Below are 5,707 nucleotides of genomic sequence, written 5' to 3'. Positions count from 1 at the left end.
AAAAAAAAAAAAAAAAAAAAAAACTGTTTTGTAGCGATTGTAGTCAGTGATTTTGATGTCCACATTCAGAGATATCTAGGCAAGTTATGTCGTGATGGGACCTCTTTGTGTTCCTTAACTGAAGCATATAGCTAAAGAACCATAAGAATGATTATTATATCAACTCTTGATTGTGTTAAGTCATATATGGATGACAAGGGGGTGGTCAGAGTGGGCTTCTCCTTTCGTGGATTGCAATCTTTGACCTCATTGATGCACATCTTTAATCTATAAAGCACGTGCAATCATTCCTGAAATCAAGTATGAGATACAGTGGGTTGACATTAGTTGAAACTAGCACTGTCCCATATTAACTTTCCTTTTGTGGATGTCTCAAAAAAGGTGTACACTTACTAAAAGGAGTGTACTATAATTTATATTTACAAAATTACCTTTAAAAGGTTCCTCTTTTTCTGTAATTGAAAAATTGTTAAGGGTAAGGCTGAAAATTTGTGTTTTTTTTTTGTGTAATAGATAAAGCAACAAATGATATTCACTTAAAAAGTTGTGTTTACAAATATGAACAGCTAATATGGGACTGAGGGAGTAGCTATTATATATTAGGAAATATTACTATATTGATATTTGTCGATTGCCTGTAAAAAATTAGGAAATTACTGTATTGGATCCAGTGGTTTAAGTCTGTTTCAAATTGCTCTTCGAGTTTCTATTTTCTTTATGCTCCTTGTGTTTTCCACTCTTATTAAATGGATTATTCCGTCAAATTCCATACAAACTTTTTCTTCTTTTATTATTATTATTTTTTTATAGAACCCTTATAGGACTTTATTATTATTTTTTTTTATAGAACCCTTACAGGACTACAAATATATCCATTGCCAAAAGAAAGCAATAAAAAAATAATAATAAAAAGATGATGGCCATCCCTGTTGCCCTAATCCACTTGAAAATCATTTCTTTGGCATTCTTCACCGATACCCAAAAGCTGTAGTTTCAAGAATCGTCTGATTCTTTCTTTGCAGAATATATTGCCTTTAGGTAAACCACTTCTTGTTTAAGCCACATCTTTTGGCCTTGGCTTCTTCTTCCTTTCAGGGTCAGGGAATAAAAGTTTTGTTTTGGGCCCCTTTTTAGCATCAGTGAAAGATTCTTCATCTAAAATTCCCATATATATATATTTTATCTTTTCCTTTTTTGTGATTTTATGCTGAAATTGGTTCTGAAGTTCGAGGCCTTTCTCATCATCAAACATATGCATCTGTAATAGCATTATTGATTTTGAAGTGTATCATCATTTCATTTGTATATCATAAAGATGGCACTTGATCTGATAATGGTTGGAGAAGAGTTATTTATTTTCTTATAAAATCACTTACGTAGGGATTGCTTTTCGGTTTGTATCCTATTTGTGCGGCCCATATATGATAAGACTAGTAGGGTTCCATTTGTGGTAGTTCAATGGCTCTATTGTTGTTTAAATAGCAATTTGAGGTACACATTACTTGTCCAAAATGGAAAAAGAAAACAATTACCATGCATTAGGTTATGGAATCAATTTAAGGATTACTACACATACCCACACATATATATGTTCAGTGTCTAATGGTTAGAGATTACCACACGTCCATAAAATTGTTGTGGAGTTAATGAACTGAACGCCTTCCATTTCATTATCCTACTTCTAGTTATGGTAGTGTAGGACTATTAGTTAAGTTGAGCTATAATCTGAAGCCCAATCATCTGGCCCGAAAATGTTTTGAGGTGAGCTTTATTGGATTTTTGGTCTGGGCTGAGCTCCTTAAAATTTTTTGGGCCTGAATTAGAGGTTAGGCTGGGTTGGGCTCAACTAAGCTCTGTATATTCAGCTCGATTAGAAGTAGAAGATTATGTCTTTGCTTGTTGTATGAATTAGAGTGATAGTTTGCCAAATGGTTATGTTATAACCACCTTATGGCCAACCCAATTGTGGTGGAGGTAATGAACTGATCCCCTCCTAGTTTTTTGTTTTTGTTTTTTGGAGTAACTGAACCCCTCTTGTTGAAATAGCTTACTACCTACAGTGCTAGTGGTAGGACTATTGAATGCGCTAGTCTGCTTTGGTCTAGAATTATTTAGCTGAAATTTGTTCGAGTTTGAGCTAGGATGAGTTCCATAAAAAAAGTTTTTGGGCCCAAAACCAAGTTCAGATCTAAGGTCAGGCTCAGCGTAATCTAATACTCTACGTATTTAATTTCACACATATTGCTTTATTTATGAGTAATACCATATACTATATCCCTATCCCATTTGGCTGATGTGATAATGCTCATCAACCCTTATTTATGAGTAATGACATACCATATCCTTATTCCACTAGGCTGATGTGATAGTGTCCATCAGCCCTTGGATTATTTTTTTAAGCAATGATTGATCCAAGGGCTAGCCCAATGGAATAGGGGAATAGAGGTGGGATGGGAGTATAGTATCTAGCATTTCTCATTATCTATGTATGTTTTACTACACTTAGTGATGCAACTGAGGCACTCAATGGGTTTAAAACCCACCCATCACTCTCTTCTTAAGAGGTGGAAATGCATTTGAGCTATAACCCATTGACAGTAAAAAATTGATAGTTTCCAAATGTCAAGTGTGTTGAAAACCAATCTATAAAAAAAATTAAAATCCAACTGCCTAGGTTAGAGAAGTGTACATGTTTTGATGGATACCAACAAATTTATTTATTTAGGCTGCCCTGAACATTTGAGCATGAGCATGAGCATGAGCCTGGGCATTTGAGATTAAGTTTGTAAATAGTGTTATTTGAACCAAAATGTAGTGAGTCTATTGTCATGGGACATTTAATTAAACTCTCATAGTAGTGGAACTCCAGAACCAAAACTTCTGTCCAGCAAAAGAAAGGGATAACTACATACTAACCTTGGAATTTGACCTTAATTTCAAATTAAATCCTGAATCTTTATTATATCGTTGTTTACTGTATAGTTTCAAGCTCATTTTTGTTTGGAGTTGTTTGTTAGAACACTCTCATTAGCTTCTCTTTGATTTTTCCTAAATTTATGGAACGGAACTACTTTTTGCTTTCCTATCTAAATACACTCCACAATAGCTATTCGTATCTTTTTCTCTACCATTAAAATATTATTTTTTACAAAATGCAAGTTTTCTACCTACTCTCACATTTTTTTACAAAATCCCAACATAGTCCCCAATGAAAGCCAGAGAGAAGAGAGAAGAGAGAGAATGGCTTTTTGGAAAATTTTAAGAATTTTTCCTAGATTTAGCGAAAGGAAGAGGCTTTAGGAAAGTTGCTAAGAGTACTCTTAATGCTTTTGCTTTTTTGCTGAAAAGAAAAAATTGTCCTAAAAAGTGTTACCACACGATCTCGTTTTCATTTTGTTGGTTTGTTGGCCTCACAATATCATGTGCAACTCATGTTCATTTTGTTGGTTTGTTGGCATCACAATATCATGTGCAACTCATGTGGATGTTCTTTTAGCAGCCAGAAGGGTCTTATGTGCAACCACTTTGACTCTTTAGTTAATAGAGACTACTCATTGAGGGTCAATAATGTAATGATCTCAAAACAATATGGTGAACATTGATGCAATTAAAATTTGGGATAACTTCACTGAAGACCATTGAATTTTCACTCGATTTAATAAACCCTCCCTAAATTTCAAAATCTCTCAATTTAGTCCCCTGAACTTTCAATTGCTCTTAATTTAAACTCCTCCGTCAAATTTAACTGTTAGAAATATCAAAAAAGATCAAAATATCCATGATTTTTATTTTTATTTTTAAATAAAAAAGCGTTTTGGAATTAAGGGTAAAGTTGAAATTTTATAAAAAAATTAGGGGTATAAACGTCATTTAATGTTTAAAATCTGACGGAGGGGTCTAAATTGATTGCAATTGAAAAATCAGATGATTAAATTGAGAGATTTTCAAGTTTTGGGAGGGGGGAAGAGGTTTGTTAAATCGGGTGAAAGTTCAAGGGTTTTCAATGAAGTTACCCCTTAAAATTTCAAATTTAATATGAAATTTTAATCCAACTTTGGGGCATCTCAGTGCAATTACCCCAAAATAAAATTCTTTCCAACATACTTTTTCTTGGTTGCAGAGGTATTTGAGCTGCATATGGAAGAGTTGCGTGCAAAGCAGGAAGAAATCGCAAAGCGGGATAAGGATATTAAACTCCTGGAAGCGATTATTCAAACACTTGGTGGGAAAGCGTCGCGTTCTACAAATGGGTAAAGGCGGGTCTTCAAAACATGATTGAGATCCACAGTAATTACTTAGCAATTTAGATAGGTAATGTAAGAAGCCCTATATGGAACCTACTTGCCCAAATAAATTTGGACTGCCCAACCACTTATTTGGGCAGGTGGGTCCCATATGAAGTTTTTCACATCACCTACAATTTTCGTGGATCCTTATACGAGCAAGATAGTTTATATGACATATCTTTGTCAATTCAAGATATAAGAACAGTTTGAAGATGTGTGTATTCTTAGATATAAGAACAGTTTGAACATCTGCATTCTTTAATATACTATTTGCTTCGTTTTCAGAGGAATTATTTCTATGCTATCATTTGATAATGGGTTGAATTTACTGTTCTAAATGAAAGGATGACTCATTGAATTGGCTGTAATGTATATTTTATGTCCATATTGGTTTTCAAATCTTTTATATTTTATGAATGGAATTGCGGTAGAAGGTGTTGTCAAGAACTTTGGTTGAAGTCGAGTTCAGTTATAGCAAGTTCTCAAGAGCCACCGCTTTTCACGGGTCAGCAACTTATATTGCTCTCTTTTCATAACACGTGTAATTATTTATTTATTTTAATTTTTAATTTATTATTATTATTATTATTATGAATAAAATACATATGAATGAGGTTTTTGTGTGTTCTTTCCCTGTACAACATGTTGGTGTGTTAATTAAATAATTAAATTCATATTTTTCTATCAACTTAAGTTTTTAGTATAAATTGTGATTTAACATGGTATTAGAGTAAAATTTTTGAGTTCAAACCTTAATTCTATTGTAGTATAGTTTACCCGATTTTAGTTTAAAATTCTTCGTGTTGGGCCTCAATTATTAATTCTTAAGTAAGTTTGAGCTTCTATACGAGAGGAAATGTTAAGAGTATTAATTTAATAATTTATTTATTTATTCATTTCGGCTCCAGCTTTTAGAATAAAGACGAAGTTTTCCTCCAAGCTAGAATTTCTTCCAACCTAATCTATAATAATGATATGTGTTCTTTGAGCATGTGAAAATTACTTGTTTTTTTTAATAGTAGGGACAAACTTGAAAGAAATTTTATTAAAAAAAATGTGCATCTTATATGTTATTAAAAAACTAGCTTAGACCCCGCGTCATGCGCAGTGTTGGTCATTTATCCCAAAAGTTTAAACTGGTAGGAAACTTTGTTCTAGAGTGCTAAGAAAACTTAAGAACAATATGTACAGTAATATTAATATTAAGAACAATTACATCAACTTGTACCAAAATTTCATCTCTTGAAGCCGTAACAACTTCAATATCTTCATTTGCAACTATTATATTGTAGTAATTTTATTCGATCAAAATGTCACATACAATTTACATAGTTTGTAAGCACGATGCTTTTGAACCTTAAAAAGATAAATTGACAACGGTCTGAATTCTAATTAAAGCACAAAAAAAAAAAAAAAAAAAA

The sequence above is a fragment of the Corylus avellana genome, chromosome ca4 (genome assembly GCF_901000735.1).
Source record: "Corylus avellana chromosome ca4, CavTom2PMs-1.0".
Lineage (NCBI taxonomy): Eukaryota > Viridiplantae > Streptophyta > Magnoliopsida > Fagales > Betulaceae > Corylus > Corylus avellana.
This window is presented reverse-complemented; position numbering follows the sequence as displayed.